At 41.9% G+C, this 14,543-nt stretch overlaps 1 long non-coding RNA gene across 1 annotated transcript in view; it reads right to left on the minus strand.

Moving 5' to 3' along the window:
• Window positions 1–7,486: 7,486 nt before the first annotated feature.
• LOC137532785 (uncharacterized) overlaps window positions 7,487–14,543 on the minus strand; it is a 42,564-nt gene continuing 35,507 nt past the window's right edge. The window contains exons 2-3 of the long non-coding RNA XR_011023996.1: window positions 7,894–7,951; window positions 7,487–7,782 (exon numbers count right to left, since the gene is read on the minus strand). This is a non-coding gene — a long non-coding RNA (uncharacterized lncRNA). The remainder of the gene's footprint in view (window positions 7,783–7,893; window positions 7,952–14,543) is intronic.

Consider the following 14,543-nt stretch of genomic DNA (forward strand, 5'->3'; position numbering starts at 1 on the left):
TATACGGTTATACTTCCTCTGATAAAAAGATAACGCATTCAATGGAAAGTACTGTGGTTTCTATTTATTTTGTTTCATGAATAAATGTGAAGATTTATTTTTTATCTAAGTATGGTACATATAAAATAAAGACTGTGACTGCTTCAACAGACTTTTGTGGCTTTGTCATCTGGGCTAATAACCTCCTTATGGTGCCCATTCATGGAACAATTTTTTCATTTTTTTCAATTAGATAATTTTGTTCGATTATTCCATTAGATCGAATATAAAGATTTTTCCAACATGTCCGATCAGATTTTTATTGAAAAAACGGGATAATGGTTAATTTTTCTTGATCGAAAAAATGATCCTTATTGACTTTCATTATATTCGATCGTTTCAGTCGAATAAACGGGAAAATAGAACGTTATTATTGTACCGTGTATGGGCACCATCAGACCTCTGGGGAGTATCATCATGGACTTTTTGACTTCTCTTTGGAGGGGCAAAACATAAGTGACCTTATGTTTGTAAGTTTGGAATATCAGAAACATATAAAGTACAAATCCCATCCAGGATACCTAAAACATAACATAACACTCTAAAATCCCAAACAGACACTACAGTGATACATTATAAACATATACAGCAGGGGAGGGATATGGTTTGACTATAGTTGGCTGCATTAAGGACAACTCGAAGATAAATCCTGTCAAGTGTCAATGGAATCCACTCTATAATGAAACCTCCAGAGCACTGGAAAAAAAAACCACCACTAATCCCTGCATCTTTTCATTTCAAAGGGGCTTTGTCAGGGCATATACATAAAAGGTGTTTGCAAGTGTGCAGGTGAAAAATCAGTAAAGTGCTGTGCTTAACACATGTAGCAATTCAAGCCTTAGTGGATTTTCGAGAGTAGATTTCTACTGACCACTTGTCAGGTTATATCTACTAGTGGTCCAAAACGAGAATGACTGTGCAGAGTTTATTTGGGAGTTTAGATTACTATTAAAAGTTATTGTTATACTCACCAGTCCCGGGTCCAGTGCTGGTCTCTCAGAATGCCATCCCAGGAGACTTCCTCCAGCTGCAGTGGAGCTCTAAGGAACTCGTGGGCCTCTCTCACACAATTGTAGCGGCAGCAGGGGGTGGGACTACTGCACTACTGCACTGGAGCGAAAACCCAGGGTATTTAAATCCTGGCCAATCACTGCTCAGTGCTGTTCAGTCAGAGTAGCTGTGGCGTGTCCTACGCCATCTGTGACACTCATCACACAGTCCTGTCGCTTCAGTCCTGTCCAGTCAGTGCGGTCAGTACAGTCCTGTCCAGTCAGTTTTGTCAATTCACTCCTGTCCAGTCAGTCCTGTTAGTTTAGTCCTGTTCAATCAGTCCTGTCCAGTCAGTCTGGTCAGTTCTGTCATGTCCAGTCAGTTCAGTCCCATCCAGTCAGTCCTGTTCTGTCAGTCCAGTCATCATTCAGTCCTGTCACCTTTCAGTCCCACCATCAGCCAGTCCTGTCATCATCGGTCAGTCCTGTCATTCAGCCTGCCCTGTCAGTCCAGCCTGTCAGTCTAGTTGTCACTCAGTCCTGTGACCTATCAGCCCTGCCTTCAGCCAGTCCTCTAACTCCAGTCACCTGTCAGTCCAGCTTTTAGTCACTCCTCTCATCTGTCAGGCCAATCCGTTACTCCTGTCCTGTCACATCGGTCCGGACTGTCCCTCCAGTTGTTCCCTTATTGCAAGGTTCACTCCTCCTGTTCTTCTCAACCCTGGTGGAGCAGCCCTAGGGTTCATGACCTGGTGGGAATCAGGCAGCAAAGTAGTCAATCGCCCACTAGCGGTGATGGCCCATCATCCTTTGTGGGGTACGCTGGTGAAGACCCGTGCTCACTTACAACCCACACCCTGGGAGTGCCTGCACCAATCACTGGTGCTGAGATCAACAGGACCTTGACAGTTATGCTTTAGGTATCCTGGATGGGATTGATACTTTAACTTAAGTTTTCATATCCTTTAACGTTTAACTCCATTCACATAAGAAAATGACCCTTCATTTTATTTTATAGGGGCAATTAAATTAATAAGAAATACCTATAGTCTAGAGGAATGTGGATTTTTTTTTCATAGAACTTAGTATGAACAATTTCTATGAATCTTGATAGTGACTACCTTTTTCATTGCTGCAATCAAAGGGAATAAGACCGAAAACTTTTTAGTGCTTCATAACTCCTTTATGTAATCTATTTTCTAACAATTTTCCTAGCTTCAGGTTATCTTATTATTTAGTAACAAGGAGGTACTTTTTGCTAAGAATTATTTTATTTTAACTGCGTTTTAACAAGATAAATAAGAAAAAAATTGAAAAAATTCATTATTTCTCAGTTTTCAGCCATTATAGTTTTAAAATAATGCATGCTACTGTAATTAAAACCTACACCATTTCATTTGCCCATTTGTCCTGGTTACTGCAACGTTTAAAATATTTCCCTAGTACAATGTATGGCGACAATATTTTATTTGGAAATTAAGGTGCATTTTTTCAGTTTTGCGTCCATCACTAATTACAAGCCCATAATTTCAAAAGTAACAGTAACTTGACATACAGTGGAATGCGAAAGTTTGGGCAACCTTGCTAATCGTCATGATTTTCCTGTATAAATCGTTGGTTGTTACGATAAAACATGTCAGTTAATTATATCATATAGGAGACACACATAGTGATATTTGAGAAGTAAAATGACGTTTACTGGATTTACAGAAAGTGTGCAATAATTGTTTAAACAAAATTAGGCAGGTGCATTTATGCATACATTTGGGCACCACAAAAAAGAAATGAAATCAATATTAAAGTGAACCTCCGGACTAAAAATCTACTCAGCAGCATTGAAAAGGCTTGGTGTTTGCACAGAAGAAAACTGCCCGGGCCTTTTTCCCTTGATGCTGTGCAAAGCATGATGGGATTTCTGATGTTGTCGTTCTCGTTCTGCTGTTTTGGTGCATTTTTTTTTTCTTTACATTTTGAATTTGACATTTGAAGCCTAGCGTGTGCAGCTGGGAGGGGTTATCAGGACACAGGACAGTTGGAACTGTCTCATGCTCCTTGTCACCTCCTTTCAACCAAAAAGATGGCTGTCCCCATGACAAACATTTGCCTGTTCTTTTAAAACAGGGTGGGTAAGAGATGATATTACCTTTCTATTCTAATTAACATAACTAATGTAACTTGATGACAGTATGTTTGTTTAGGCTGAAGTTCCCCTTTAAGTAGATCCTCCTTTTGCAGAAATTACAGCCTCTAAATGCTTCCCGTAGGTTCCAATGAGAGTCTGGATTCTGGTTGTAGATATTTTGGACCATTTCTCTTTACAAAACCTCTCTAGTTCATTCAGGTTTGATGGCTTCTGAGCATGGACAGCTCTCTTTAACTCACGCTACAGATTTTCAATTATATTCAGGTTTGGGGACTGAGATGGCCATTCCAGAACGTTGTACTTGTTTATCTGCATGAATGCCTTAGTACAGTGATGGTTAACCTTGGCACTCCAGCTGTGGTGGAACTACAAGTCCCATGAGGCATTGCAATACTCTGACAGCTCTAAGCATAACTCTGGGAGACAGAGGCATGATGGGATTTGTATTTTTATCACAGCTGGAGTGCCAAGGTTAGCCATCACTGCCTTAGTAGATTATGAGCAGTGTTTCCAGGGTCGTTGTTTTATTGAAAGATCCAGCCCCAGCGCAGCTTTGTCACTGATTCCTTGACATTGGTCTCCAGAATCTGCTGATACTGAGTAGAATCTATGTGTCTCTCAACTTTGACAAGATTCCCAGTCCCTGCACACAACCCCACAGCATGATGGAGCAACCACCATATTTTACTGTAGGTAGCAGGTGTTTTTCTTGGAATGCTGTGTTCTTTTTCCTCCACGCATAATGCCCCTTGTTATGCCCAAATAACTCAATTTTAGTTTCATCAGTCCACAGCACCTTATTCCAAAATGAAGCTGGCTAGTCCAAATGTGCTTTAGCATACCTCAAGCAGCTCTGTTTGTGCTGTGGGTGGAGAAAAGGCTTCCTTTGCATCACTCTCACATACAGCATCTCCTTGTGTAAAGTGCGCCGAATGGTTGAACGATGCACAGTGACTCCATCTGCAGCAAAATGATGTTGTAGGTCTTTGAGCACTGGTCTGTGGGTTGACTGACTGTTTTCACCATTCGTCGCTTCCGTCTATCTGAGATTTTTCTTGGTCTGCTACTTCGAGCCTTAACTTGAACTGAGCCTGTGGTCTTGCATTTCCTCAATGTATGCCTAACTGTGGAAACAGACAGCTGAAATCTCTGACCGCTTTCCCATAAACCTTGATGGTGAACAATTTGTGTCTTCAGGTCATTTGAGAGTTGTTTTGAGACCCAAATGTTGCTACTCTTCAGAGGAAATTAAAAGAGGAGGGAAACTTACAATTGACCCCCTTAAATAGACCCCCTTAAATACTCTTTGTCATAAACAGATTCACCTGTGTATGTAGGTCAGGGGTCACTGAGCTTACCAAGCCAATTTGAGTTCCAATAATTAGTTCTAAATGTTTTGTAATCAATAAAATGACAACAGTGCTGAAATGTATGCACCTGCCTAATTTTGTTTAACCAGTTCGCATTCAGTCGTTTTTCGCTTCATGCATCCGAACAATGTTCACCTCCCATTCATTAGCCTATAACTTTATTACTACTTATCACAATGAACTGATCTATATCTTGTTTTTTCCGCCACCAATTAGGCTTTCTTTGGGGGGTACATTTTACTAAGAGCCACTTTACTGTAAATGCATTTTAAAAGGAAGAATAAGAAGAAAACGGAAACAAATCATTATTTCTCACTTTTCGGCAATTATAGTTTTAAAATAATACATGCCTCCATAATTAAAACCCACGTATTGTATATGCCCATTTCTCCTGGTTATTACACCATTTAAATTATGTCCCTATCACAATGTATGGCGACAATATTTTATTTGGAAATAAAAGTGCATTTTTTCCGTTTTGCATTCATCACTATTTACAAGCTTATAATAAAAAAAAAAAAGAAATATTTCATCTTTACATAGATATTTAAAAAGTTTAGACCCTTAGGTAAATATTTGTGTTTTTTTTTTTTTTTATTGTAATGTTTTTGTTTTTTTTTAATTAAACATTTTATGTGGGTATTTTTGGGAGGGTGGGATTGAAATTGTATTTTTTTTGTAAATATATGTGTATTTTTATTTTTATTTAACATTTAGATGTAGTTTACTTTTTGGCCACAAGATGGCAGCCATGAGTTGTTTACAGTGACGTCACTCTAAGCGTACCACGTACGCTTAGAGCGACATAGGAAGCAGAAAAAGCGTAGCTTCCGAGAGAAGCTGTCGCTTTTTCTGCGGGGGAGAGGAATCAGTGATCGGGCACCGTTGCCCGATTCACTGATTCACTGGCTAACAAACCGCCGGCCGGGAGCGCGCGTGCACGCGCGCGATCGGCCTCTTGGACGCGCAGGAGCGCACATGGCTTCCTGGACGTGAGTTTCACGTCCAGGAATGGCAAATAGTTAAAGGATACCCGAAGTGACATGTGACATTATGAGATAGACATGTGTATGTGCAGTGCTAAGCCCACATATAACTATGCTGTTCCTTTTTTTTCTTTCTTTGCCTGAAAGAGTTAAATATCAGGTATGTAAGTGGCTGACTCAGTCCTGACTCAGACAGGAAGTGACTACAGTGTGACCCTCACAGATAAGAAATTCCAACTATAAAACACTTTCCTAGCAGAAAAATGGCTTCTGAGAGCAAGAAAGAGATAAAAAGGGAAATTTCTTATCAGTAAAGGTCACACTGTAGTCACTTCCTGTCTGAGTCGAGACTGAGACAGCCACTTACATACCTGATATTTAACTCTTTCAGACAGAGAAAGAAAACAAGGAACACCACATAGTTATTTGTGTGCTAGGCACTGTACATACACATGTCTATCTCATCATGGCACATGTCACTTCGGGTATCCTTTAACCTCCTTGCCGGTTATCCCGAGCTGAGCTCGGGGTAACCCACCGCGGAGGATTGCTCTGGCCCTGCTAGGCCGATTTACATATTTTTTTTTTAATTCATGCAGCAAGCACTTTGCTTGCTGCGTGTTACCTGCGATTGCCGCAGATTCGCCGCTACCCGCCGCATTAGTGGGCCCCCCCGCCGAGACCCTGTGCGCAGCCTAGCCAATCAGTGCCAGGCAGCGCTGAGGGGTGGATCAGGACTCCCGCTGACGTCACGATGTCGATGACGTTGGTGACGTCATCGCGATCGTCGCTATGGCGACGGGGGAAGCCCCAAAGGAAATCCCATTCAGAACGGGATTTCCTTAGGGGCGAGTGCGCCGGCGGCAATCGGAGGGGTGGGAGGGACGCCGCAGGGAGGGGGGCATCATGTAGCTAGCACTAGGCAAGCTACATGATAAAAAAAAATGCAAAAAAACCTTCCCGCGGCCGCAGGGCTGCGGGAATTAGACCGGCAAGGAGGTTAAACAATTATTGCACACTTACTTCTCAAATATCACTGTGTGCGTCTCCTATATGATATATTTAACTGACATTTTTATATCGTAACAACCAACAATTTATACAGGAAAATCATGACAATTAACAAAGTCGACGAAACTTTCACATCCCACCATACATATTAATAAAGTTCAGTCCCTAAGGTAACTATGTATATGTATATATATTACAATCATTTTTGGGGAGTAACTATTAGTAAGTGTGGGAGGTAAGGGGATAATTTTAAATGGAAAAAAAATGGAATGGAAAAAAATGTGTGTAGATGTAATTTTACTATTTGGCCACAAGATGTCCTTGTGCATAACTTTCCTATGCATAGTATTACTACGCAAACAGGAAGCAATGTGTGGATGTGTAAGTATCGGTTCTTAGTGAATGACGGTGCCATCTCATTGATGGCTGCAGTCATTCATGTGGGCACTTAGATCAATGAATGGGAAACATTGGGAATCATTGATCTCCCACCGATCGCTGATGAATATTAGTGCAGGGGTGATTGGGAGTGCGCGGCAGCAAGGGATGTAAAAGCTATGCCCTTGTGAGACGATATGGGGAAATGCAGCGACGTAGTTACTAGTCCTGGGAAAGGGGAAGTGGATATTGGTTAATATTACCAGCTCACATTAGGTGTTAGGAGATAACCTACTACATATTTGTGTTTTTGTTAAGTAAAATAGACCTTTCCATAGTTCTTGATAAATTTTAAAAAAATCAGCACAGCCCCTTCTCCTGAAAGAGTCCTGTGCTGCCAGAAGAGGGAGCAGGCCTTTGTTTGAAAGAAGAGACATAGCCACCTCCCCTCTAAACTTCAAGAGTTCTTTACACATAGCAGGAAGAGGGGGGGCTTGGCACCTGAAATAAAGTGACAGCCAGTAAACACACTAAGGGGGTTGTGATATTTTATTCTGAAGTCTTCAGGATTCTTCTCTGGGATGCCCATTTTCATTACCAGCCTTGATTGCAGTATGGCTCTTGTCTTGTTGTTACTAGTCTTCTCTCTTAGTTGCATGCAGTATCCTGGTTACTGAACAAGGAGTATGGCTGGGAAGACAGCGAGGTACATACAAGCCTACAGAGGCTGGAATAAGACCCAGGTAGGTGAAAGAGCAGGTTTTTATTTCCCCTTAGGTGTCCTTTAGGCTGCTCTGCACAATTAATAGCTTGTTGTCAGCTTGTATGGACTTGCTAAGCCATGCAGCATGGAGGAATGGCAAAAACTATGAACAGAGAAGGAGCAGAAGGAGCCTATTAGCACAAGAGCTTGAAGAGGACAGACATTTCTGAAAAGACTCTTTTAAACAACAAGAAGATTGCCAGATTACACTTACCATCTGTTACTACTATGAGCCCAGGCACAGTTCACTACCAGTACATTTGTGCTCCTAGCTTAGAGACAAAGCCCAGAAGAGTGTTAAATTGGCATGAAACTCAAAATTGCATTTTAAAATATTAAACACACCAAAACAACCAATATAAAATTACTAATATACAGTAATGTCACTCAAAGGCACAGTTACACTTGATTGAAGTTTATTAATAACTACTTGTTGCAAGACAAATAATCACATTGTCTTGTAATTAACTGATGAGAAAGTAAAGCATTATAACATAGTTTGGTTGAAAAAAGACATCCGTTCATCAAGCAGAAAGAAAAAAAAAAAAGAAAAAAAACCTCACCCAAGTGCATATCTCTGTTACCCCAGTTGATCCAAGGAAAGGGGAAAAAAACTTTACAAGGCCTGGGACAATTAGCCTTTAAAGGGACACTTAAGTAAAAAAAAAAAAAATGAGTTTTACTCACCTGGGGCTTCCAATAGCCCGCTGCAGCTGTCCGTTGCCCTCGCCGTCTCCCTCCGATCCTCCAGGCCCCGCCGGCAGCCACTTCCTGTTTCGGTGACAGGAGCTGACAGGCTGCGGACGCGAGTGATTCTTCGCGTTCCTGGCCACAATAGGCCACAATCCAGGCCACAATCTATGCTGCTATCGCATATATCATATACCATATAGCAGCATAGAGGGTGCTAATGTGTCTGGGAACGCGAAGAATCACTCGCGTCCCCAGCCTGTCAGCTCCTGTCACCGAAACAGGAAGTGGCTGCCGGCGGGGCCAGGAGGATCGGAGGGAGACGACGAGGGCACCGGAGAGCTGTAGGGGACTATTGGAAGCCCTAGGTGAGTAAAACTCATTTTTTTTTGTTTGACTTAAGTGTCCCTTTAATGGGAAAAATAATCCTTCTTAACACCAGATGGCACTCAGATAAAGCCCTGGATCAACTCACCCCGGAATTACCTAGTAATTATAGCTGTGGATGCCCTTCAATGGAAGGAAAGCATCCAAGCCGTCTTTAAATGCAGACATTGAGTTTTCCATAACTATTTACAACAGGTTTAAACTACTATCACTGTAAAAGATCCTTTTCTAAGCAGAGATAAGTTATTTTTGTATGACTAACCTGCTCAGTTTTTATGACATGGTGAATGCAAATTTAGATCTTGAGAAAGCAATGGACATAGGTCCTTATTTCAATAACTTTTTTCTGAGTTTTCTTCCAAACTTTACCAATAAAATACCTTTTAAGCCACCAGCAAGCAAAAAAATACTCAAAAAAAGAGAATCTGTAACAAAAAAAGAGCCCCTAGAGGCTTCCCCCTTCATCCTCAGTAGATGGGATACAGTGGTGGGACCCTCCTTGTTGGCCACTTGTCATGCTGCACACATGCGTAGTATCAGCTCTCTGCTCGGAATCCGGAGGAAATTGCTGAGCCCGATTGGGTCCATTCTACTGCACAGGCCAGAGTCATATGCGCCTGTGCAGTAGAGTGGATCAGATCAGTCTCGGCTATTTCTGTCGGAGTCGGAATGGTGAGCCACTACTGTGCATGTGCACAGCGGCAATTGTAAATATTCTTGCTGTTCTGTGTCTGGGAGAGCCTGTGCTGGATCCAGATGGCTGAGCAGGACAGAAGCCACCTCTTTAGGATCCAGAGGCTTCCCCCTCCTGAGGTAAGTATCCCCCAGGGGCTCTTTTTTTGTTACAGATTCTCTTTATACCATCTTTTAGTCCTTTTTTCAATTGTTTGAGTTGCTGAAAAATTATTTTAGAAAGTTAATTGAACAAGTTCCTAAGTGTACTTAGCAAGACTTTGCAAAGCTGAGGATGCAGGGACTAGGAAAAAATGTGTGTAAATGGATAGAAAACTGGCTAAGGGACAGAAGGCAAAGGGTAGTAGAAATGAATCAGCCTCAAAATGGGTAACTGTTAGCAGTGGAGTATGTGGTCGGGTTCTCTACTCTTTTTTAATAACGGATAATGGATGGAAATCAAAGTAAATTTGCCATCTTTTCAAACGATACGAAATTATGTACAATGATCAACACTCCACTAGGTGTGACATTTCAAAAGGATCTTGTCAGCATGGCTGTATGGGCAGGCACATGGCAAATCAAAGGTCATCCATCTTGGAAGTGCGAATGCCAAAGAGCCATTAGTGATAAATGCGCTAGGGCTAAGGACATGAGACTAATGAAGGACTTGGTTATACAGGTTAAAGGTAAGTTGGGCAACTAAATTCAAAATAATGTATGACAAAATCTATACTGGCATTTGAAAAGGGAGCTTAAAGAGACTATACAGCCAAAATTAGACATTAGATTGATCCCCTTCAGGTGAAAAGTTATAACAATTTGCTGGGTCTTTTCCTTTCAAGTCTTCCCCAAGCTCTGGAAGTGTCCGGCGCCCCTTGCAGATTAGTGCCGTGGCGCCTATGTGGCACTCTGCATCTCCAATACAGAGAGTGCCATGACACTTATCTGCAAGGGGGCGGGGCTACACACCAGAAGACAGTGCTTCCAAGGCCAGGAGGCAAGTCGGTATAACTTTTTACCTAAAGGGGATCCATATAACTTTGGCTGTATAGCCTCTTTCACCACTTCTGAACCAGCACAGTTGTCCTGCTTGTGGCTGTGCGGCTCTGACAGGATGTAGATTTCACCAATTGTCGCCGCACGCTCCCACCGACAGCGCAGCTCTGCCCCCTTCCCAACCAACTTGCCCTGCCATCAGTATTACAGCAGAGCTCTGTGAGCCGGTCAGGAGCCAATTTCATAGGCTCCCGACCCTGTCATCACTGTAAACCAATCCCATTGGGTTACATTGATGGACAGGGTCAGGAGCCAAGAAAAGCGGCTCCTGACCGGCGCACAGAGCTTTGCCGCCATGAGACTGGTGAGAGCGGCGAATCATTAGTAAGCGCCAGATTGCGCTACCAGCAGTCTCTGGTCCTTAAGGGGCCAGAGACTGCTGGTACGGAAGTAGTTAAATGCTTTCCTTGCCAGGAATTGCACCTATGCTATGATTGCTAGGTGTGGGGAGGCTATACTTTGATCCAGCCAGGGAGCTGACGCTCCAATGGCTCCCTGGATTGAGGTGTAGTGATGTTCAAAGACTGAACTTGATGGGCACGTGTTTTTTTTTTTTTTTTTTTTTGCCCCAGTAACTATGTAACTGATGCTCAGTGACAGTACTGATTAGCATATTATTCTCCAAGGCATTTCTAGATCATTCTATCTTCTCTCATGATAACATGATATTGTAATTTATCATGTTATGCTCTGATTATATTATGTCAGGGTCACTTTAAATCTCTTCTGCTACTAATTATGTCCATATAACCTGTACCATGCACATCAGGGAAATATTAGCTACTCCAGCTACATTCAAAGACAACAATAAATTATTGTTCATATGCTAGATTCTTTTGATAAAGGTTGTGATTTGCACCGTGCTGGTTGCAGAAGCTTGAAAGGGGAAGATATATGTATGCTAGCTTCCTGAGACAGTTGAATAAAAAACATTCAGCAAAGGACTTTATTTGCGCGTTAACTGACATTAATGCTTCCAGTTAAAAGCAGCATTGAATTGCTTTGTTTCCACCCACCTCCTGCTGCCCTCTGTTGTGAGAGAGTAGAATATTATGCACTTGTCAGCAGCTGATGTTTGAAATTTTTATCATCTTAAGGTATTTTCCATAACTGCTGTTCTACATGTAATTGGGCCTACCTTAGCTGCTCAAAATGCACTACTGTGATAATTAACTAGAAATAATTACTATGCACTTGGCAAATTACAGCTTTGCCCTGTGCAGAAAAGACATGTTTTATTTATACATGCTCCCTGTTGGCATTCTGATTGATCAAGTTCTAACCCCTATATTTTAAGGTGAAATAATGACAGGGACAGTCGCTCTGTGACCTGGATCCCTGCAAAGCATTTTGCTCAATGCACGGTTACCAGTTATATTAGTTTACTTTGTAGGTGTTCATTTCTGGGTTGGTTCTACAGCAAGCTTACCCGCCCAGCATACTTGGGATGGCACAGTAACCATCTGATCTGTTTACATATTAAGGACACTTGAAAAGCAAAGAAGTGTACACAGCAGAAAACAAACACAAGCATAATTAAGTGTGCAACAATTACATATCAGATGCAGCTGTGGAATAGAATGGTCTTCTATCAGTAGTGGGATCTCTCTCTCTTCCATACACTACCGTGCATCAATAAGTATGTCTGTACGTAAACTGATCTCTGTAATTGCTCCTTCAAACTATGCCAATATGTACTAAGCTGCATATTAACTGGCACCCATCCTCTACATTTTTTGGGGTCCTCTCCCCTAGTTCCCTACGCACGAAGCAAGAAAGACAGGTGCCCTTTCACCAAAAACGGCACCACCATAGGCATAGCCTATTATAGAAGCCCTGAATAGTGGCAATGAAAGCAAATTTGGGTGCACGGCAGCAGCCGCTATCGGGCACCTTCGGGTACCAAAATTTACCTTCTGTGCCGCAAATCGTGGCTTTTATAATATGTAGAAGCTTTCCAGAGGCGCCAATAGAATAAAAGTCACTTAAATGAGCTTAAAAACAGAGGCGCTCAGTGTGGTTTTGATGCTGTTAAGCTGTATGCTCCTTTTTGATTGGCCTGATGAAGCGGGATTGAGCCCGTGAAACGCGTTGCCTATTTTTACTGTGGAGTATAAATAAAATTGTTGTTTGACTGTTGATGCCACAGTCCTTCCTTTGTTTGCTTTGTCTGCATGGATGGGATAGGCCCACCACTGCCCCATCGGTTTTAAGCTCATTTAAGTGACTTTTATTCTATTGGCGCCTCTGGAAAGCTTCTACATATTGCTAAGTCTACCCTTGGTGGAGGGTTGTACCCATCTTCTTCCCATCTACAGAGAGCGACTTTTAATCCTGAGTGGGGTCAGGTTAATTTCCCCACCTGCCTTCACAGTGGTTGCCTAATGGTAACCCTGGTTTGTGAGTATTAAATTGTTATATTACTCATTATTAATTATCATCTATACAATATCACACTATTGGGCTCTTGGTGTCCCCCCTCCCTTTGTGGCTTTTATAATGGCCGAGCTATGTGGCAATCAAGCTAAATTTTGTTTCCTGGAGGTGCCCAATTAGCGGTAGTGCTTTGAAATATCGACCCCGGGGCTTGCGGAAATGCAAATAGTGCCATTGCATTTGCATTGCATTTCTGCAATGCAATGCCGCCATTCCGCATTTCAATGTCACTATTTGCATTTCCACAATGCAATGCTGCTATTCCGCAATTTAATGCCGCTATTTGCATTTCCGCAAGCATTTATGCAATGCTGCTATTCCATAATGCAATGCCGCTATTAGCATTTCCGCAAGCCCCGGCGCTCAGGAATTATTTCAAATTACTACCGCTTCAAATTTACCTTGATTGCCACACATCACGGCTTTGCGGTAGAGGGAGGAGGAAAGCTTTAGGGGGTTAAGGGTTAGGCGCTACCAGAGGGGGGTTAGGGTTAGGCACCACCAGGGGTTTCATGGGGTTAGGCATCGCCATGGGGGGTTTTAGGGCTAGGCATCTGTAGTGGAAGGGTTCTGTATGAGAATAGGGTTAGGTTTAGCCATAATAAAATAATAATAAATATTACTGATATATTACTATTTAAATTCAGTAGTAGAATATCACTAATTTTAGCACATGCCTACATATTTTTGCATATTTTAACTGTTTGTGCGAGCTCCAGGTCTGTTGGCATAGCAATAACCATAGTAACCACAGTGGCTGCTATGGGACCTACACCCTCACCCTGTGAATCTCGAGCATTTTGGCTGACCAGCCCACAAGACTAACTATTAGACATCTCATTGACACTCTGGGAATGTGATGTGTTTACAATGTAATGTTAATCTGATACCTGTCTCTTTCTATGTACTCTTCCTGAGCTATTTATATTGTGCCAAAAACAATTCCGGGCATGACCCCTCATGCTTGGCGAAATAAATGATTTTGATTCTGATTTATCAGCACATTTCAGGGGTGTGAACAGGGAAAAGCATAAAAAGCTGCCAGACCCACAGCTAAATCAACAGCATTCCTGCTGTACAGTAATGTATGTGTACATACTGCTTTATAATATAGGTCATTTCCTTTTTTTTAACAATAAATTTTAAAACCCTGGCTGGTTCATCTTCATGTGATTATACCTATGAGATTGTACACAAGATTTATGCTGGGAGATTTACATTAGCTGAAGGTGGCCCATCTACACTCTCTGATACTCATTGGTGGTTGAAAGAAAGGTGATTTTGTTTTCAATTGGTACACAGGAAACATCTACCAGGGAGTTTCAATAAATTAAGCAAGCAGTCTGGAGGAAGAAGAGCAACCGTGGACCTGGAGGGATAGGAATAGTGAAAAAAGCTAAGGGTTGAGTATTATGGAGTTTGGGATTGTAAGGGAGTAAGAGCGGAGATGAAAGACTAGAGGGTAGTGGTGAGAGATGAAATATCTAGTGGAGATGGTAGAGATGGTAAGGAAGGTAAGCACAGGTCATCAATGATCATAAGATGAATAAAGGAGCAAATTTTGATATTACAAAACAGATAAGTGAAGTATGGTCCAGTATTAGTCGAGGAGCAGAAATG

The sequence above is a fragment of the Hyperolius riggenbachi genome, chromosome 9, assembly GCF_040937935.1.
Source record: "Hyperolius riggenbachi isolate aHypRig1 chromosome 9, aHypRig1.pri, whole genome shotgun sequence".
Taxonomy (NCBI): domain Eukaryota; kingdom Metazoa; phylum Chordata; class Amphibia; order Anura; family Hyperoliidae; genus Hyperolius; species Hyperolius riggenbachi.